Source organism: Corythoichthys intestinalis, chromosome 20 (assembly GCF_030265065.1).
Source record: "Corythoichthys intestinalis isolate RoL2023-P3 chromosome 20, ASM3026506v1, whole genome shotgun sequence".
Classification (NCBI taxonomy): domain Eukaryota; kingdom Metazoa; phylum Chordata; class Actinopteri; order Syngnathiformes; family Syngnathidae; genus Corythoichthys; species Corythoichthys intestinalis.
In genome coordinates this window covers 39,002,247-39,025,100 of record NC_080414.1, presented here as the reverse complement: position 1 = coordinate 39,025,100, position 22,854 = coordinate 39,002,247, and positions in this window count along the sequence as shown.

The window sequence follows — 22,854 nt, the reverse complement described above, 5'->3', positions numbered from 1 at the left end:
TCTATTCATTTCAGCCGAGAAATGTAATTTTGATGATAACTCCCAAACGGCTGCGCAGAAGTGAACCAAACTTCACCCAGTAGTGTATTGTATCACAATCTAGTAGTTACATTTGGAAATTTGGTTCTAGGACATTTGGTTTGAGCGCAATCCTCATACTTATTTCAAAAAGCCATTTAGGCCTTTTCACAGTGAGATCTAGTCATTTCAGCCGAGAAATGCAATTTTGATGATAACTCCTAAACTGCTGCGCAGAAGTGAACCAAACTTCACCCAGTAGTGTATTGTATCACAATCTAGTAGTTACATTTGGAAATTTGGTTCTAGGACATTTGGTTTGAGCGCAATCCTCATACTTATTTCAAAAAGCCATTTAGGCCTTTTCACAGTGAGATCTATTCATTTCAGCCGAGAAATGTAATTTTGATGATAACTCCCAAACCGCTGCGCAGAAGTGAACCAAACTTCACCCAATAGTGTATTGTATCACAATCTAGTAGTTCCATTTGGAAATTTGGTTCTAGGACATTTGGTTTGAGCGCAATCCTCAAACTTATTTCAAAAAAGCCTTTTAGGCATTTTCACAGTGAGATCTATTCATTTCAGTCGAGAAATGCAATTTTGATGATAACTCCTAAACTGCTGCGCAGAAGTGAACCAAACTTCACCCAATAGTGTATTGTATCACAATCTAGTAGTTACATTTGGAAATTTGGTTCTAAGACATTTGGTTTGAGCGCAATCCTCAAACTTATTTCAAAAAAGCCTTTTAGGCATTTTCACAGTGAGATCTATTCATTTCAGTCGAGAAATGCAATGTTGATGATAACTCCTAAACCGCTGCGCAGAAATGAACCAAACTTCACCCAATAGTGTATTGTATTACAATCTAGTAGTTACATTTGGAAATTTGGTTCTAGGACATTTGGTTTGAGCGCAATCCTCATACTTAGTTCAAAAAAGCCATTTAGGCCTTTTCACAGTGAGATCTATTCATTTCAGCCGAGAAATGCAATTTTGATGATAACTCCTAAACTGCTGCGCAGAAGTCAACCAAACTTCACCCAATAGTGTATTGTATCACAATCTAGTAGTTACATTTGGAAATTTGGTTCTAGGACATTTGGTTTGAGCGCAATCCTCATACTTATTTCAAAAAGCCATTTAGGCCTTTTCACAGCGAGATCTATTCATTTCAGCCGAGAAATGCAATTTTGATGATAACTCCTAAACCGCTGCGCAGAAGTGAACCAAACTTCACCCAATCGTGTATTGTATCACAATCTAGTAGTTACATTTGGAAATTTGGTTCTAGGACATTTGGTTTGAGCGCAATCCTCAAACTTAGTTCAAAAATGCCATTTACGCCTTTTCACAGTGAGATCTATTCATTTCAGTCGAGAAATGCAATGTTGATGATAACTCCTAAACCGCTGCGCAGAAATGAACCAAACTTCACCCAATAGTGTATTGTATTACAATCTAGTAGTTACAATTGGAAATTTGGTTCTAGGACTTTTGGTTTGAGCGCAATCCTCAAACTTAGTTCAAAAAAGCAATTTACGCCTTCTGACAGCGAGATCTATTCATTTCAGCCGAGAAATGTAATTTTGATGATAACTCCCAAACCACTGCGCAAAAGTGAACCAAACTTCACCCAATAGTATCACAATCTAGTAGTTACATTTGGAAATTTGGTTCTAGGACATTTGGTTTGAGCGCAATCCTCATACTTAGTTCAAAAAAGCCATTTAGGCCTTTTCACAGTGAGATCTATTCATTTCAGCCGAGAAATGCAATTTTGATGATAACACCTAAACCGCTGCGCAGAAGTGAACCAAACTTCACCCAATCGTGTATTGTATTACAATCTAGTAGTTACATTTGGAAATTTGGTTCTAGGACATTTGGTTTGAGCGTAATCCTCAAACTTAATTCAAAAATGCCATTTACGCCTTCTGACAGCGAGATCTATTCATTTCAGCCGAGAAATGTAATTTTGATGTTAACTCCCAAACCGCTGCGCAGAATTGAACCAAACTTCACCCAATAGTGTATTGTATCACAATCTAGTAGTTACATTTGGAAATTTGGTTCTAGGACATTTGGTTTGAGCGCAATCCTCAAACTTTGTTCAAAAAAGCCATTTGCGCCTTCTGACAGCGAGATCTATTCATTTCAGCCGAGAAATGTAATTTTGATGATAACTCCCAAACCGCTGCGCAGAAGTGAACCAAACTTCACCCAGTAGTGTATTGTATCAGAATCTAGTAGTTACATTTGGAAATTTGGTTCTAGGACATTTGGTTTGAGCGCAATCCTCAAACTTAGTTCAAAAAAGCCATTTAGGCCTTTTCACAGTGAGATCGATTCATTTCAGCCGAGAAATGTAATTTTGATAACTCCCAAACCGCTGCGCAGAAGTGAACCAAACTTCACCCAATAGTGTATTGTATCACAATCTAGTAGTTACATTTGGAAATTTGGTTCTAGGACATTTGGTTTGAGCGCAATCCTCAAACTTATTTCAAAAAAGCCTTTTAGGCATTTTCACAGTGAGATCTATTCATTTCAGCCGAAAAATGGAATTTTGATGATAACTCCTAAACCGCTGCGCAGAAATGAACCAAACTTCACCCAATAGTGTATTGTATCACAATCTAGTAGTTACATTTGGAAATTTGGTTCTAGGACATTTGGTTTGAGCGCAATCCTCATATTTATTTCAAAAAGCCATTTAGGCCTTTTCACAGTGAGATCTATTCATTTCAGCCGAGAAATGCAATTTTGATGATAACTCCTAAACTGCTGCGCAGAAGCTAACCAAACTTCACCCAGTAGTGTATTGTATCACAATCTAGTAGTTACATTTGGAAATTTGGTTCTAGGACATTTGGTTTGAGAGCAATCCTCAAACTTATTTCAAAAAAGCCTTTTAGTTATTTTCACAGTGAGATCTATTCATTTCAGCCGAGAAATGCAATTTTGATGATAACTCCTAAACCGCTGCGCAGAAATGAACCAAACTTCACCCAATAGTGTATTGTATCACAATCTAGTGGTTACATTTGGAAATTTGGTTCTAGGACTTTTGGTTTGAGCGCAATCCTCAAACTTATTTCAAAAAAGCCTTTTAGGCATTTTCACAGTGAGATCTATTCATTTCAGCCGAGAAATGTAATTTTGATGATAACTCCCAAACGGCTGCGCAGAAGTGAACCAAACTTCACCCAGTAGTGTATTGTATCACAATCTAGTAGTTACATTTGGAAATTTGGTTCTAGGACATTTGGTTTGAGCGCAATCCTCATACTTATTTCAAAAAGCCATTTAGGCCTTTTCACAGTGAGATCTAGTCATTTCAGCCGAGAAATGCAATTTTGATGATAACTCCTAAACTGCTGCGCAGAAGTGAACCAAACTTCACCCAGTAGTGTATTGTATCACAATCTAGTAGTTACATTTGGAAATTTGGTTCTAGGACATTTGGTTTGAGCGCAATCCTCATACTTATTTCAAAAAGCCATTTAGGCCTTTTCACAGTGAGATCTATTCATTTCAGCCGAGAAATGTAATTTTGATGATAACTCCCAAACCGCTGCGCAGAAGTGAACCAAACTTCACCCAATAGTGTATTGTATCACAATCTAGTAGTTCCATTTGGAAATTTGGTTCTAGGACATTTGGTTTGAGCGCAATCCTCAAACTTATTTCAAAAAAGCCTTTTAGGCATTTTCACAGTGAGATCTATTCATTTCAGTCGAGAAATGCAATTTTGATGATAACTCCTAAACTGCTGCGCAGAAGTGAACCAAACTTCACCCAATAGTGTATTGTATCACAATCTAGTAGTTACATTTGGAAATTTGGTTCTAAGACATTTGGTTTGAGCGCAATCCTCAAACTTATTTCAAAAAAGCCTTTTAGGCATTTTCACAGTGAGATCTATTCATTTCAGTCGAGAAATGCAATGTTGATGATAACTCCTAAACCGCTGCGCAGAAATGAACCAAACTTCACCCAATAGTGTATTGTATTACAATCTAGTAGTTACATTTGGAAATTTGGTTCTAGGACATTTGGTTTGAGCGCAATCCTCATACTTAGTTCAAAAAAGCCATTTAGGCCTTTTCACAGTGAGATCTATTCATTTCAGCCGAGAAATGCAATTTTGATGATAACTCCTAAACTGCTGCGCAGAAGTCAACCAAACTTCACCCAATAGTGTATTGTATCACAATCTAGTAGTTACATTTGGAAATTTGGTTCTAGGACATTTGGTTTGAGCGCAATCCTCATACTTATTTCAAAAAGCCATTTAGGCCTTTTCACAGCGAGATCTATTCATTTCAGCCGAGAAATGCAATTTTGATGATAACTCCTAAACCGCTGCGCAGAAGTGAACCAAACTTCACCCAATCGTGTATTGTATCACAATCTAGTAGTTACATTTGGAAATTTGGTTCTAGGACATTTGGTTTGAGCGCAATCCTCAAACTTAGTTCAAAAATGCCATTTACGCCTTTTCACAGTGAGATCTATTCATTTCAGTCGAGAAATGCAATGTTGATGATAACTCCTAAACCGCTGCGCAGAAATGAACCAAACTTCACCCAATAGTGTATTGTATTACAATCTAGTAGTTACAATTGGAAATTTGGTTCTAGGACTTTTGGTTTGAGCGCAATCCTCAAACTTAGTTCAAAAAAGCAATTTACGCCTTCTGACAGCGAGATCTATTCATTTCAGCCGAGAAATGTAATTTTGATGATAACTCCCAAACCACTGCGCAAAAGTGAACCAAACTTCACCCAATAGTATCACAATCTAGTAGTTACATTTGGAAATTTGGTTCTAGGACATTTGGTTTGAGCGCAATCCTCATACTTAGTTCAAAAAAGCCATTTAGGCCTTTTCACAGTGAGATCTATTCATTTCAGCCGAGAAATGCAATTTTGATGATAACTCCTAAACCGCTGCGCAGAAGTGAACCAAACTTCACCCAATCGTGTATTGTATTACAATCTAGTAGTTACATTTGGAAATTTGGTTCTAGGACATTTGGTTTGAGCGTAATCCTCAAACTTAATTCAAAAATGCCATTTACGCCTTCTGACAGCGAGATCTATTCATTTCAGCCGAGAAATGTAATTTTGATGTTAACTCCCAAACCGCTGCGCAGAATTGAACCAAACTTCACCCAATAGTGTATTGTATCACAATCTAGTAGTTACATTTGGAAATTTGGTTCTAGGACATTTGGTTTGAGCGCAATCCTCAAACTTTGTTCAAAAATGCCATTTGCGCCTTCTGACAGCGAGATCTATTCATTTCAGCCGAGAAATGTAATTTTGATGATAACTCCCAAACCGCTGCGCAGAAGTGAACCAAACTTCACCCAGTAGTGTATTGTATCAGAATCTAGTAGTTACATTTGGAAATTTGGTTCTAGGACATTTGGTTTGAGCGCAATCCTCAAACTTAGTTCAAAAAAGCCATTTAGGCCTTTTCACAGTGAGATCGATTCATTTCAGCCGAGAAATGTAATTTTGATAACTCCCAAACCGCTGCGCAGAAGTGAACCAAACTTCACCCAATAGTGTATTGTATCACAATCTAGTAGTTACATTTGGAAATTTGGTTCTAGGACATTTGGTTTGAGCGCAATCCTCAAACTTATTTCAAAAAAGCCTTTTAGGCATTTTCACAGTGAGATCTATTCATTTCAGCCGAGAAATGCAATTTTGATGATAACTCCTAAACGGCTGCGCAGAAGTGAACTAAACTTCACCCAATAGTGTATTGTATTACAATCTAGTAGTTACATTTGGAAATTTGGTTCTAGGACATTTGGTTCTAGCGCAATCCTCAAACTTAATTCAAAAAAGCCATTTAGGCCTTTTCACTGTTAGATCTATTCATTTCAGCCGAGAAATGCAATTTTGATGATAACTCCTAAACCGCTGCGCAGAAATGAACCAAACTTCACCCAATAGTGTATTGCATTACAATCTAGTAGTTACATTTGAAAATTTGGTTCTAGGACATTTGGTTTGAGCGCAATCCTCAAACTTAGTTCAAAAAAGCCATTTAGGCCTTTTCACAGTGAGATCTATTCATTTCAGCCGAGAAATGTAATTTTGATGATAACTCCCAAACCGCTGCGCAGAAAGTAACCAAACTTCACCCAATAGTGTATTGTATTACAATCTAGTAGTTACATTTGGAAATTTGGTTCTAGGACATTTGGTTTGAGCGCAATCATCAAACTTCGTTCAAAAATGCCATTTATGCCTTTTCACAGTGAGATCAATTCATTTCAGCCGAGAAATGCAATTTTGATGATAACTCCTAAACGGCTGCGCAGAAGTGAACTAAACTTCACCCAATAGTGTATTGTATCACAATCTAGTAGTTACAATTGGAAATTTGGTTCTAGGACTTTTGGTTTGAGCGCAATCCTCAAACTTAGTTCAAAAAAGCAATTTACGCCTTCTGACAGCGAGATCTATTCATTTCAGCCGAGAAATGTAATTTTGATGATAACTCCCAAACCGCTGCGCAAAAGTGAACCAAACTTCACCCAATAGTATCACAATCTAGTAGTTACATTTGGAAATTTTGTTCTAGGACTTTTGGTTTGAGCGCAATCCTCAAACTTATTTCAAAAAAGCCTTTTAGGCATTTTCACAGTGAGATCTATTCATTTCAGCCGAGAAATGTAATTTTGATGATAACTCCCAAACGGCTGCGCAGAAGTGAACCAAACTTCACCCAGTAGTGTATTGTATCACAATCTAGTAGTTACATTTGGAAATTTGGTTCTAGGACATTTGGTTTGAGCGCAATCCTCATACTTATTTCAAAAAGCCATTTAGGCCTTTTCACAGTGAGATCTAGTCATTTCAGCCGAGAAATGCAATTTTGATGATAACTCCTAAACTGCTGCGCAGAAGTGAACCAAACTTCACCCAGTAGTGTATTGTATCACAATCTAGTAGTTACATTTGGAAATTTGGTTCTAGGACATTTGGTTTGAGCGCAATCCTCATACTTATTTCAAAAAGCCATTTAGGCCTTTTCACAGTGAGATCTATTCATTTCAGCCGAGAAATGTAATTTTGATGATAACTCCCAAACCGCTGCGCAGAAGTGAACCAAACTTCACCCAATAGTGTATTGTATCACAATCTAGTAGTTCCATTTGGAAATTTGGTTCTAGGACATTTGGTTTGAGCGCAATCCTCAAACTTATTTCAAAAAAGCCTTTTAGGCATTTTCACAGTGAGATCTATTCATTTCAGTCGAGAAATGCAATTTTGATGATAACTCCTAAACTGCTGCGCAGAAGTGAACCAAACTTCACCCAATAGTGTATTGTATCACAATCTAGTAGTTACATTTGGAAATTTGGTTCTTAGACATTTGGTTTGAGCGCAATCCTCAAACTTATTTCAAAAAAGCCTTTTAGGCATTTTCACAGTGAGATCTATTCATTTCAGTCGAGAAATGCAATGTTGATGATAACTCCTAAACCGCTGCGCAGAAATGAACCAAACTTCACCCAATAGTGTATTGTATTACAATCTAGTAGTTACATTTGGAAATTTGGTTCTAGGACATTTGGTTTGAGCGCAATCCTCATACTTAGTTCAAAAAAGCCATTTAGGCCTTTTCACAGTGAGATCTATTCATTTCAGCCGAGAAATGCAATTTTGATGATAACTCCTAAACTGCTGCGCAGAAGTCAACCAAACTTCACCCAATAGTGTATTGTATCACAATCTAGTAGTTACATTTGGAAATTTGGTTCTAGGACATTTGGTTTGAGCGCAATCCTCATACTTATTTCAAAAAGCCATTTAGGCCTTTTCACAGCGAGATCTATTCATTTCAGCCGAGAAATGCAATTTTGATGATAACTCCTAAACTGCTGCGCAGAAGCTAACCAAACTTCACCCAGTAGTGTATTGTATCACAATCTAGTAGTTACATTTGGAAATTTGGTTCTAGGACATTTGGTTTGAGCGCAATCCTCAAACTTATTTCAAAAAAGACTTTTAGTTATTTTCACAGTGAGATCTATTCATTTCAGCCGAGAAATGCAATTTTGATGATAACTCCTAAACTGCTGCGCAGAAGCTAACCAAACTTCACCCAGTAGTGTATTGTATCACAATCTAGTAGTTACATTTGGAAATTTGGTTCTAGGACATTTGGTTTGAGAGCAATCCTCAAACTTATTTCAAAAAAGCCTTTTAGTTATTTTCACAGTGAGATCTATTCATTTCAGCCGAGAAATGCAATTTTGATGATAACTCCTAAACCGCTGCGCAGAAATGAACCAAACTTCACCCAATAGTGTATTGTATCACAATCTAGTGGTTACATTTGGAAATTTGGTTCTAGGACTTTTGGTTTCAGCGCAATCCTCAAACTTATTTCAAAAAAGCCTTTTAGGCATTTTCACAGTGAGATCTATTCATTTCAGCCGAGAAATGTAATTTTGATGATAACTCCTAAACGGCTGCGCAGAAGTGAACCAAACTTCACCCAGTAGTGTATTGTATCACAATCTAGTAGTTACATTTGGAAATTTGGTTCTAGGACATTTGGTTTGAGCGCAATCCTCATACTTATTTCAAAAAGCCATTTAGGCCTTTTCACAGTGAGATCTAGTCATTTCAGCCGAGAAATGCAATTTTGATGATAACTCCTAAACTGCTGCGCAGAAGTGAACCAAACTTCACCCAGTAGTGTATTGTATCACAATCTAGTAGTTACATTTGGAAATTTGGTTCTAGGACATTTGGTTTGAGCGCAATCCTCATACTTATTTCAAAAAGCCATTTAGGCCTTTTCACAGTGAGATCTATTCATTTCAGCCGAGAAATGTAATTTTGATGATAACTCCCAAACCGCTGCGCAGAAGTGAACCAAACTTCACCCAATAGTGTATTGTATCACAATCTAGTAGTTCCATTTGGAAATTTGGTTCTAGGACATTTGGTTTGAGCGCAATCCTCAAACTTATTTCAAAAAAGCCTTTTAGGCATTTTCACAGTGAGATCTATTCATTTCAGTCGAGAAATGCAATTTTGATGATAACTCCTAAACTGCTGCGCAGAAGTGAACCAAACTTCACCCAATAGTGTATTGTATCACAATCTAGTAGTTACATTTGGAAATTTGGTTCTAAGACATTTGGTTTGAGCGCAATCCTCAAACTTATTTCAAAAAAGCCTTTTAGGCATTTTCACAGTGAGATCTATTCATTTCAGTCGAGAAATGCAATGTTGATGATAACTCCTAAACCGCTGCGCAGAAATGAACCAAACTTCACCCAATAGTGTATTGTATTACAATCTAGTAGTTACATTTGGAAATTTGGTTCTAGGACATTTGGTTTGAGCGCAATCCTCATACTTAGTTCAAAAAAGCCATTTAGGCCTTTTCACAGTGAGATCTATTCATTTCAGCCGAGAAATGCAATTTTGATGATAACTCCTAAACTGCTGCGCAGAAGTCAACCAAACTTCACCCAATAGTGTATTGTATCACAATCTAGTAGTTACATTTGGAAATTTGGTTCTAGGACATTTGGTTTGAGCGCAATCCTCATACTTATTTCAAAAAGCCATTTAGGCCTTTTCACAGCGAGATCTATTCATTTCAGCCGAGAAATGCAATTTTGATGATAACTCCTAAACCGCTGCGCAGAAGTGAACCAAACTTCACCCAATCGTGTATTGTATCACAATCTAGTAGTTACATTTGGAAATTTGGTTCTAGGACATTTGGTTTGAGCGCAATCCTCAAACTTAGTTCAAAAATGCCATTTACGCCTTTTCACAGTGAGATCTATTCATTTCAGTCGAGAAATGCAATGTTGATGATAACTCCTAAACCGCTGCGCAGAAATGAACCAAACTTCACCCAATAGTGTATTGTATTACAATCTAGTAGTTACAATTGGATATTTGGTTCTAGGACTTTTGGTTTGAGCGCAATCCTCAAACTTAGTTCAAAAAAGCAATTTACGCCTTCTGACAGCGAGATCTATTCATTTCAGCCGAGAAATGTAATTTTGATGATAACTCCCAAACCACTGCGCAAAAGTGAACCAAACTTCACCCAATAGTATCACAATCTAGTAGTTACATTTGGAAATTTGGTTCTAGGACATTTGGTTTGAGCGCAATCCTCATACTTAGTTCAAAAAAGCCATTTAGGCCTTTTCACAGTGAGATCTATTCATTTCAGCCGAGAAATGCAATTTTGATGATAACTCCTAAACCGCTGCGCAGAAGTGAACCAAACTTCACCCAATCGTGTATTGTATTACAATCTAGTAGTTACATTTGGAAATTTGGTTCTAGGACATTTGGTTTGAGCGTAATCCTCAAACTTAATTCAAAAATGCCATTTACGCCTTCTGACAGCGAGATCTATTCATTTCAGCCGAGAAATGTAATTTTGATGTTAACTCCCAAACCGCTGCGCAGAATTGAACCAAACTTCACCCAATAGTGTATTGTATCACAATCTAGTAGTTACATTTGGAAATTTGGTTCTAGGACATTTGGTTTGAGCGCAATCCTCAAACTTTGTTCAAAAATGCCATTTGCGCCTTCTGACAGCGAGATCTATTCATTTCAGCCGAGAAATGTAATTTTGATGATAACTCCCAAACCGCTGCGCAGAAGTGAACCAAACTTCACCCAGTAGTGTATTGTATCAGAATCTAGTAGTTACATTTGGAAATTTGGTTCTAGGACATTTGGTTTGAGCGCAATCCTCAAACTTAGTTCAAAAAAGCCATTTAGGCCTTTTCACAGTGAGATCGATTCATTTCAGCCGAGAAATGTAATTTTGATAACTCCCAAACCGCTGCGCAGAAGTGAACCAAACTTCACCCAATAGTGTATTGTATCACAATCTAGTAGTTACATTTGGAAATTTGGTTCTAGGACATTTGGTTTGAGCGCAATCCTCAAACTTATTTCAAAAAAGCCTTTTAGGCATTTTCACAGTGAGATCTATTCATTTCAGCCGAGAAATGCAATTTTGATGATAACTCCTAAACGGCTGCGCAGAAGTGAACTAAACTTCACCCAATAGTGTATTGTATTACAATCTAGTAGTTACATTTGGAAATTTGGTTCTAGGACATTTGGTTCTAGCGCAATCCTCAAACTTAGTTCAAAAAAGCCATTTAGGCCTTTTCACTGTTAGATCTATTCATTTCAGCCGAGAAATGCAATTTTGATGATAACTCCTAAACCGCTGCGCAGAAATGAACCAAACTTCACCCAATAGTGTATTGCATTACAATCTAGTAGTTACATTTGAAAATTTGGTTCTAGGACATTTGGTTTGAGCGCAATCCTCAAACTTAGTTCAAAAAAGCCATTTAGGCCTTTTCACAGTGAGATCTATTCATTTCAGCCGAGAAATGTAATTTTGATGATAACTCCCAAACCGCTGCGCAGAAAGTAACCAAACTTCACCCAATAGTGTATTGTATTACAATCTAGTAGTTACATTTGGAAATTTGGTTCTAGGACATTTGGTTTGAGCGCAATCATCAAACTTCGTTCAAAAATGCCATTTATGCCTTTTCACAGTGAGATCAATTCATTTCAGCCGAGAAATGCAATTTTGATGATAACTCCTAAACGGCTGCGCAGAAGTGAACTAAACTTCACCCAATAGTGTATTGTATCACAATCTAGTAGTTACAATTGGAAATTTGGTTCTAGGACTTTTGGTTTGAGCGCAATCCTCAAACTTAGTTCAAAAAAGCAATTTACGCCTTCTGACAGCGAGATCTATTCATTTCAGCCGAGAAATGTAATTTTGATGATAACTCCCAAACCGCTGCGCAAAAGTGAACCAAACTTCACCCAATAGTATCACAATCTAGTAGTTACATTTGGAAATTTTGTTCTAGGACTTTTGGTTTGAGCGCAATCCTCAAACTTATTTCAAAAAAGCCTTTTAGGCATTTTCACAGTGAGATCTATTCATTTCAGCCGAGAAATGTAATTTTGATGATAACTCCCAAACGGCTGCGCAGAAGTGAACCAAACTTCACCCAGTAGTGTATTGTATCACAATCTAGTAGTTACATTTGGAAATTTGGTTCTAGGACATTTGGTTTGAGCGCAATCCTCATACTTATTTCAAAAAGCCATTTAGGCCTTTTCACAGTGAGATCTAGTCATTTCAGCCGAGAAATGCAATTTTGATGATAACTCCTAAACTGCTGCGCAGAAGTGAACCAAACTTCACCCAGTAGTGTATTGTATCACAATCTAGTAGTTACATTTGGAAATTTGGTTCTAGGACATTTGGTTTGAGCGCAATCCTCATACTTATTTCAAAAAGCCATTTAGGCCTTTTCACAGTGAGATCTATTCATTTCAGCCGAGAAATGTAATTTTGATGATAACTCCCAAACCGCTGCGCAGAAGTGAACCAAACTTCACCCAATAGTGTATTGTATCACAATCTAGTAGTTCCATTTGGAAATTTGGTTCTAGGACATTTGGTTTGAGCGCAATCCTCAAACTTATTTCAAAAAAGCCTTTTAGGCATTTTCACAGTGAGATCTATTCATTTCAGTCGAGAAATGCAATTTTGATGATAACTCCTAAACTGCTGCGCAGAAGTGAACCAAACTTCACCCAATAGTGTATTGTATCACAATCTAGTAGTTACATTTGGAAATTTGGTTCTAAGACATTTGGTTTGAGCGCAATCCTCAAACTTATTTCAAAAAAGCCTTTTAGGCATTTTCACAGTGAGATCTATTCATTTCAGTCGAGAAATGCAATGTTGATGATAACTCCTAAACCGCTGCGCAGAAATGAACCAAACTTCACCCAATAGTCTATTGTATTACAATCTAGTAGTTACATTTGGAAATTTGGTTCTAGGACATTTGGTTTGAGCGCAATCCTCATACTTAGTTCAAAAAAGCCATTTAGGCCTTTTCACAGTGAGATCTATTCATTTCAGCCGAGAAATGCAATTTTGATGATAACTCCTAAACTGCTGCGCAGAAGTCAACCAAACTTCACCCAATAGTGTATTGTATCACAATCTAGTAGTTACATTTGGAAATTTGGTTCTAGGACATTTGGTTTGAGCGCAATCCTCATACTTATTTCAAAAAGCCATTTAGGCCTTTTCACAGCGAGATCTATTCATTTCAGCCGAGAAATGCAATTTTGATGATAACTCCTAAACTGCTGCGCAGAAGCTAACCAAACTTCACCCAGTAGTGTATTGTATCACAATCTAGTAGTTACATTTGGAAATTTGGTTCTAGGACATTTGGTTTGAGCGCAATCCTCAAACTTATTTCAAAAAAGCCTTTTAGTTATTTTCACAGTGAGATCTATTCATTTCAGCCGAGAAATGCAATTTTGATGATAACTCCTAAACCGCTGCGCAGAAATGAACCAAACTTCACCCAATAGTGTATTGTATCACAATCTAGTGGTTACATTTGGAAATTTGGTTCTAGGACATTTGGTTTGAGCGCAATCCTCAAACTTATTTCAAAAAAGCCTTTTAGGCATTTTCACAGTGAGATCTATTCATTTCAGCCGAGAAATGTAATTTTGATGATAACTCCCAAACCGCTGCGCAGAAGTGAACCAAACTTCACCCAATAGTGTATTGTATCACAATCTAGTAGTTACATTTGGAAATTTGGTTCTAGGACATTTGGTTTGAGCGCAATCCTCATACTTATTTCAAAAAGCCATTTAGGCCTTTTCACAGTGAGATCTAGTCATTTCAGCCGAGAAATGCAATTTTGATGATAACTCCTAAACTGCTGCGCAGAAGTGAACCAAACTTCACCCAGAAGTGTATTGTATCACAATCTAGTAGTTACATTTGGAAATTTGGTTCTAGGACATTTGGTTTGAGCGCAATCCTCATACTTATTTCAAAAAGCCATTTAGGCCTTTTCACAGTGAGATCTATTCATTTCAGTCGAGAAATGCAATGTTGATGATAACTCCTAAACCGCTGCGCAGAAATGAACCAAACTTCACCCAATAGTGTATTGTATTACAATCTAGTAGTTACATTTGGAAATTTGGTTCTAGGACATTTGGTTTGAGCGCAATCCTCATACTTATTTCAAAAAAGCCATTTAGGCCTTTTCACAGTGAGATCTATTCATTTCAGCCGAGAAATGCAATTTTGATGATAACTCCCAAACCGCTGCGCAGAAATGAACCAAACTTCACCCAATAGTGTATTGTATCACAATCTAGTAGTTACAATTGGAAATTTGGTTCTAGGACTTTTGGTCTGAGCGCAATCCTCAAACTTAGTTCAAAAAAGCAATTCACGCCTTCTGACAGCGAGATCTATTCATTTCAGCCGAGAAATGTAATTTTGATGATAACTCCCAAACCACTGCGCAAAAGTGAACCAAACTTCACCCAATAGTATCACAATCTAGTAGTTACATTTGGAAATTTGGTTCTAGGACATTTGGTTTGAGCGCAATCCTCATACTTAGTTCAAAAAAGCCATTTAGGCCTTTTCACAGTGAGATCTATTCATTTCAGCCGAGAAATGCAATTTTGATGATAACACCTAAACCGCTGCGCAGAAGTGAACCAAACTTCACCCAATCGTGTATTGTATTACAATCTAGTAGTTACATTTGGAAATTTGGTTCTAGGACATTTGGTTTGAGCGAACTTAATTCAAAAATGCCATTTACGCCTTCTGACAGCGAGATCTATTCATTTCAGCCGAGAAATGTAATTTTGATGTTAACTCCCAAACCGCTGCGCAGAATTGAACCAAACTTCACCCAATAGTGTATTGTATCAGAATCTAGTAGTTACATTTGGAAATTTGGTTCTAGGACATTTGGTTTGAGCGCAATCCTCAAACTTTGTTCAAAAATGCCATTTGCGCCTTCTGACAGCGAGATCTATTCATTTCAGCCGAGAAATGTAATTTTGATGATAACTCCCAAACCGCTGCGCAGAAGTGAACCAAACTTCACCCAGTAGTGTATCGTATCAGAATCTAGTAGTTACATTTGGAAATTTGGTTCTAGGACATTTGGTTTGAGCGCAATCCTCAAACTTAGTTCAAAAAAGCCATTTAGGCCTTTTCACAGTGAGATCGATTCATTTCAGCCGAGAAATGTAATTTTGATAACTCCCAAACCGCTGCGCAGAAGTGAACCAAACTTCACCCAATAGTGTATTGTATCACAATCTAGTAGTTACATTTGGAAATTTGGTTCTAGGACATTTGGTTTGAGCGCAATCCTCAAACTTAGTTCAAAAAAGCCATTTAGGCCTTTTCACAGTGAGATCTATTCATTTCAGCCGAGAAATGGAATTTTGATGATAACTCCTAAACCGCTGCGCAGAAATGAACCAAACTTCACCCAATAGTGTATTGTATCACAATCTAGTAGTTACATTTGGAAATTTGGTTCTAGGACATTTGGTTTGAGCGCAATCCTCAAACTTAGTTCAAAAATGCCATTTACGCCTTTTCACAGTGAGATCTATTCATTTCAGCCGAGAAATGCAATTTTGATGATAACTCCTAAACTGCTGCGCTGAAGTCAACCAAACTTCACCCAATAGTGTATTGTATCACAATCTAGTAGTTACATTTGGAAATTTGGTTCTAGGACATTTGGTTTGAGCGCAATCCTCATATTTATTTCAAAAAGCCATTTAGGCCTTTTCACAGTGAGATCTATTCATTTCAGCCGAGAAATGCAATTTTGATGATAACTCCTAAACTGCTGCGCAGAAGCTAACCAAACTTCACCCAGTAGTGTATTGTATCACAATCTAGTAGTTACATTTGGAAATTTGGTTCTAGGACATTTGGTTTGAGCGCAATCCTCAAACTTATTTCAAAAAAGCCTTTTAGTTATTTTCACAGTGAGATCTATTCATTTCAGCCGAGAAATGCAATTTTGATGATAACTCCTAAACCGCTGCGCAGAAATGAACCAAACTTCACCCAATAGTGTATTGTATCACAATCTAGTGGTTACATTTGGAAATTTGGTTCTAGGACTTTTGGTTTGAGCGCAATCCTCAAACTTATTTCAAAAAAGCCTTTTAGGCATTTTCACAGTGAGATCTATTCATTTCAGCCGAGAAATGTAATTTTGATGATAACTCCCAAACGGCTGCGCAGAAGTGAACCAAACTTCACCCAGTAGTGTATTGTATCACAATCTAGTAGTTACATTTGGAAATTTGGTTCTAGGACATTTGGTTTGAGCGCAATCCTCATACTTATTTCAAAAAGCCATTTAGGCCTTTTCACAGTGAGATCTAGTCATTTCAGCCGAGAAATGCAATTTTGATGATAACTCCTAAACTGCTGCGCAGAAGTGAACCAAACTTCACCCAGTAGTGTATTGTATCACAATCTAGTAGTTACATTTGGAAATTTGGTTCTAGGACATTTGGTTTGAGCGCAATCCTCATACTTATTTCAAAAAGCCATTTAGGCCTTTTCACAGTGAGATCTATTCATTTCAGCCGAGAAATGTAATTTTGATGATAACTCCCAAACCGCTGCGCAGAAGTGAACCAAACTTCACCCAATAGTGTATTGTATCACAATCTAGTAGTTCCATTTGGAAATTTGGTTCTAGGACATTTGGTTTGAGCGCAATCCTCAAACTTATTTCAAAAAAGCCTTTTAGGCATTTTCACAGTGAGATCTATTCATTTCAGTCGAGAAATGCAATTTTGATGATAACTCCTAAACTGCTGCGCAGAAGTGAACCAAACTTCACCCAATAGTGTATTGTATCACAATCTAGTAGTTACATTTGGAAATTTGGTTCTAAGACATTTGGTTTGAGCGCAATCCTCAAACTTATTTCAAAAAAGCCTTTTAGGCATTTTACCAGTGAGATCTATTCATTTCAGTCGAGAAATGCAATGTTGATGATAACTCCTAAACCGCTGCGCAGAAATGAACCAAACTTCACCCAATAGTGTATTGTATTACAATCTAGTAGTTACAATTGGAAATTTGGTTCTAGGACATTTGGTTTGAGCGCAATCCTCATACTTAGTTAAAAAAAGCCATTTAGGCCTTTTCACAGTTAGATCTATTCATTTCAGCCGAGAAATGCAATTTTGATGATAACTCCTAAACTGCTGCGCAGAAGTCAACCAAACTTCACCCAATAGTGTATTGTATCACAATCTAGTAGTTACATTTGGAAATTTGGTTCTAGGACATTTGGTTTGAGCGCAATCCTCATACTTATTTCAAAAAGCCATTTAGGCCTTTTCACAGCGAGATCTATTCATTTCAGCCGAGAAATGCAATTTTGATGATAACTCCTAAACCGCTGCGCAGAAGTGAACCAAACTTCACCCAATCGTGTATTGTATCACAATCTAGTAGTTACATTTGGAAATTTAGTTCTAGGACATTTGGTTTGAGCGCAATCCTCAAACTTAGTTCAAAAATGCCATTTACGCCTTTTCACAGTGAGATCTATTCATTTCAGTCGAGAAATGCAATGTTGATGATAACTCCTAAACCGCTGCGCAGAAATGAACCAAACTTCACCCAATAGTGTATTGTATTACAATCTAGTAGTTACAATTGGAAATTTGGTTCTAGGACTTTTGGTTTGAGCGCAATCCTCAAACTTAGTTCAAAAAAGCAATTTACGCCTTCTGACAGCGAGATCTATTCATTTCAGCCGAGAAATGTAATTTTGATGATAACTCCCAAACCACTGCGCAAAAGTGAACCAAACTTCACCCAATAGTATCACAATCTAGTAGTTACATTTGGAAATTTGGTTCTAGGACATTTGGTTTGAGCGCAATCCTCATACTTAGTTCAAAAAAGCCATTTAGGCCTTTTCACAGTGAGATCTATTCATTTCAGCCGAGAAATGCAATTTTGATGATAACTCCTAAACCGCTGCGCAGAAGTGAACCAAACTTCACCCAATCGTGTATTGTATTACAATCTAGTAGTTACATTTGGAAATTTGGTTCTAGGACATTTGGTTTGAGCGTAATCCTCAAACTTAATTCAAAAATGCCATTTACGCCTTCTGACAGCGAGATCTATTCATTTCAGCCGAGAAATGTAATTTTGATGTTAACTCCCAAACCGCTGCGCAGAATTGAACCAAACTTCACCCAATAGTGTATTGTATCACAATCTAGTAGTTACATTTGGAAATTTGGTTCTAGGACATTTGGTTTGAGCGCAATCCTCAAACTTTGTTCAAAAATGCCATTTGCGCCTTCTGACAGCGAGATCTATTCATTTCAGCCGAGAAATGTAATTTTGATGATAACTCCCAAACCGCTGCGCAGAAGTGAACCAAACTTCACCCAGTAGTGTATTGTATCAGAATCTAGTAGTTACATTTGGAAATTTGGTTCTAGGACATTTGGTTTGAGCGCAATCCTCAAACTTAGTTCAAAAAAGCCATTTAGGCCTTTTCACAGTGAGATCGATTCATTTCAGCCGAGAAATGTAATTTTGATAACTCCCAAACCGCTGCGCAGAAGTGAACCAAACTTCACCCAATAGTGTAATGTATCACAATCTAGTAGTTACATTTGGAAATTTGGTTCTAGGACATTTGGTTTGAGCGCAATCCTCAAACTTATTTCAAAAAAGCCTTTTAGGCATTTTCACAGTGAGATCTATTCATTTCAGCCGAGAAATGCAATTTTGATGATAACTCCTAAACGGCTGCGCAGAAGTGAACTAAACTTCACCCAATAGTGTATTGTATTACAATCTAGTAGTTACATTTGGAAATTTGGTTCTAGGACATTTGGTTCTAGCGCAATCCTCAAACTTAGTTCAAAAAAGCCATTTAGGCCTTTTCACTGTTAGATCTATTCATTTCAGCTGAGAAATGCAATTTTGATGATAACTCCTAAAACGCTGCGCAGAAATGAACCAAACTTCACCCAATAGTGTATTGCATTACAATCTAGTAGTTACATTTGAAAATTTGGTTCTAGGACATTTGGTTTGAGCGCAATCCTCAAACTTAGTTCAAAAAAGCCATTTAGGCCTTTTCACAGTGAGATCTATTCATTTCAGCCGAGAAATGTAATTTTGATGATAACTCCCAAACCGCTGCGCAGAAAGTAACCAAACTTCACCCAATAGTGTATTGTATTACAATCTAGTAGTTACATTTGGAAATTTGGTTCTAGGACATTTGGTTTGAGCGCAATCATCAAACTTCGTTCAAAAATGCCATTTATGCCTTTTCACAGTGAGATCAATTCATTTCAGCCGAGAAATGCAATTTTGATGATAACTCCTAAACGGCTGCGCAGAAGTGAACTAAACTTCACCCAATAGTGTATTGTATCACAATCTAGTAGTTACAATTGGAAATTTGGTTCTAGGACTTTTGGTTTGAGCGCAATCCTCAAACTTAGTTCAAAAAAGCAATTTACGCCTTCTGACAGCGAGATCTATTCATTTCAGCCGAGAAATGTAATTTTGATGATAACTCCCAAACCGCTGCGCAAAAGTGAACCAAACTTCACCCAATAGTATCACAATCTAGTAATTACATTTGGAAATTTTGTTCTAGGACATTTGGTTTGAGCGCAATCCTCATACTTAGTTCAAAAAAGCCATTTAGGCCTTTTCACAGTGAGATCTATTCATTTCAGCCGAGAAATGCAATTTTGATGTTAACTCCTAAACCGCTGCGCAGAATTGAACCAAACTTCACCCAATAGTGTATTGTATCACAATCTAGTAGTTACATTTGGAAATTTGGTTCTAGGACATTTGGTTTGAGCGCAATCCTCAAACTTAGTTCAAAAATGCCATTTACGCCTTTTCACAGTGAGATCTATTCATTTCAGCCGAGAAATGCAATTTTGATGATAACTCCTAAACCGCTGCGCAGAAGTGAACCAAACTTCACCCAATAGTGTATTGTATCACAATCTAGTAGTTACATTTGGAAATTTGGTTGTAGGACATTTGGTTTGAGCGCAACCCTCAAACTTAGTTCAAAAAAGCCATTTACGCCTTCTGACAGCGAGATCTATTCATTTCAGCCGAGAAATTAAATTTTGATGATAACTCTCAAACCGCTGCGCAGAAGTGAACCAATTTTCACCCAGTAGTGTATTGTATCAGAATCTTGTAGTTACATTTGGAAATTTGGTTCTAGGACATTTGGTTTGATCGCAATCCTCAAACTTAGTTCAAAAAAGCCATTTAGGCCTTTTCACAGTGAGATCGATTCATTTCAGCCGAGAAATGTAATTTTGATAACTCCCAAACCGCTGCGCAGAAGTGAACCAAACTTCACCCAATAGTGTATTGTATCACAATCTAGTAGTTACAATTGGAAATTTTGTTCTAGGACTTTTGGTTTGAGCGCAATCCTCAAACTTAGTTCAAAAAAGCAATTTACGCCTTCTGACAGCGAGATCTATTCATTTCAGCCGAGAAATGTAATTTTGATGATAACTCCCAAACCGCTGCGCAAAAGTGAACCAAACTTCACCCAATAGTATCACAATCTAGTAGTTACATTTGGAAATTTGGTTCTAGGACATTTGGTTTGAGCGCAATCCTCATACTTAGTTCAAAAAAGCCATTTAGGCCTTTTCACAGTGAGATCTATTCATTTCAGCCGAGAAATGCAATTTTGATGATAACTCCTAAACCGCTGCGCAGAAGTGAACCAAACATCACCCAATAGTTTATTGTATTACAATCTAGTAGTTACATTTGGAAATTTGGTTCTAGGACATTTGGTTTGAGCGCAATCCTCAAACTTAGTTAAAAAAATCCATTCACGCCTTCTGACAGCGAGATCTATTCATTTCAGCCGAGAAATGTAATTTTGATGATAACTCCCAAACCGCTGCGCAGAAGTGAACCAAACTTCACCCAATAGTGTATTGTATCACAATCTAGTAGTTACATTTGGAAATTTGGTTCTAGGACATTTGGTTTGAGCGCAATCCTCAAACTTAGTTAAAAAAATCCATTCACGCCTTCTGACAGCGAGATCTATTCATTTCAGCCGAGAAATGTAATTTTGATGATAACTCCCAAACCGCTGCGCAGAAGTGAACCAAACTTCACCCAGTAGTGTATTGTATCAGAATCTAGTAGTTACATTTGGAAATTTGGTTCTAGGACATTTGGTTTGAGCGCAATCCTCAAACTTAGTTCAAAAAAGCCATTTAGGCCTTTTCACAGTGAGATCGATTCATTTCAGCCGAGAAATGTAATTTTGATAACTCCCAAACCGCTGCGCAGAAGTGAACCAAACTTCACCCAATAGTGTAATGTATCACAATCTAGTAGTTACATTTGGAAATTTGGTTCTAGGACATTTGGTTTGAGCGCAATCCTCAAACTTATTTCAAAAAAGCCTTTTAGGCATTTTCACAGTGAGATCTATTCATTTCAGCCGAGAAATGCAATTTTGATGATAACTCCTAAACGGCTGCGCAGAAGTGAACTAAACTTCACCCAATAGTGTATTGTATTACAATCTAGTAGTTACATTTGGAAATTTGGTTCTAGGACATTTGGTTCTAGCGCAATCCTCAAACTTAGTTCAAAAAAGCCATTTAGGCCTTTTCACTGTTAGATCTATTCATTTCAGCTGAGAAATGCAATTTTGATGATAACTCCTAAAACGCTGCGCAGAAATGAACCAAACTTCACCCAATAGTGTATTGCATTACAATCTAGTAGTTACATTTGAAAATTTGGTTCTAGGACATTTGGTTTGAGCGCAATCCTCAAACTTAGTTCAAAAAAGCCATTTAGGCCTTTTCACAGTGAGATCTATTCATTTCAGCCGAGAAATGTAATTTTGATGATAACTCCCAAACCGCTGCGCAGAAAGTAACCAAACTTCACCCAATAGTGTATTGTATTACAATCTAGTAGTTACATTTGGAAATTTGGTTCTAGGACATTTGGTTTGAGCGCAATCATCAAACTTCGTTCAAAAATGCCATTTATGCCTTTTCACAGTGAGATCAATTCATTTCAGCCGAGAAATGCAATTTTGATGATAACTCCTAAACGGCTGCGCAGAAGTGAACTAAACTTCACCCAATAGTGTATTGTATCACAATCTAGTAGTTACAATTGGAAATTTGGTTCTAGGACTTTTGGTTTGAGCGCAATCCTCAAACTTAGTTCAAAAAAGCAATTTACGCCTTCTGACAGCGAGATCTATTCATTTCAGCCGAGAAATGTAATTTTGATGATAACTCCCAAACCGCTGCGCAAAAGTGAACCAAACTTCACCCAATAGTATCACAATCTAGTAATTACATTTGGAAATTTTGTTCTAGGACATTTGGTTTGAGCGCAATCCTCATACTTAGTTCAAAAAAGCCATTTAGGCCTTTTCACAGTGAGATCTATTCATTTCAGCCGAGAAATGCAATTTTGATGTTAACTCCTAAACCGCTGCGCAGAATTGAACCAAACTTCACCCAATAGTGTATTGTATCACAATCTAGTAGTTACATTTGGAAATTTGGTTCTAGGACATTTGGTTTGAGCGCAATCCTCAAACTTAGTTCAAAAATGCCATTTACGCCTTTTCACAGTGAGATCTATTCATTTCAGCCGAGAAATGCAATTTTGATGATAACTCCTAAACCGCTGCGCAGAAGTGAACCAAACTTCACCCAATAGTGTATTGTATCACAATCTAGTAGTTACATTTGGAAATTTGGTTGTAGGACATTTGGTTTGAGCGCAACCCTCAAACTTAGTTCAAAAAAGCCATTTACGCCTTCTGACAGCGAGATCTATTCA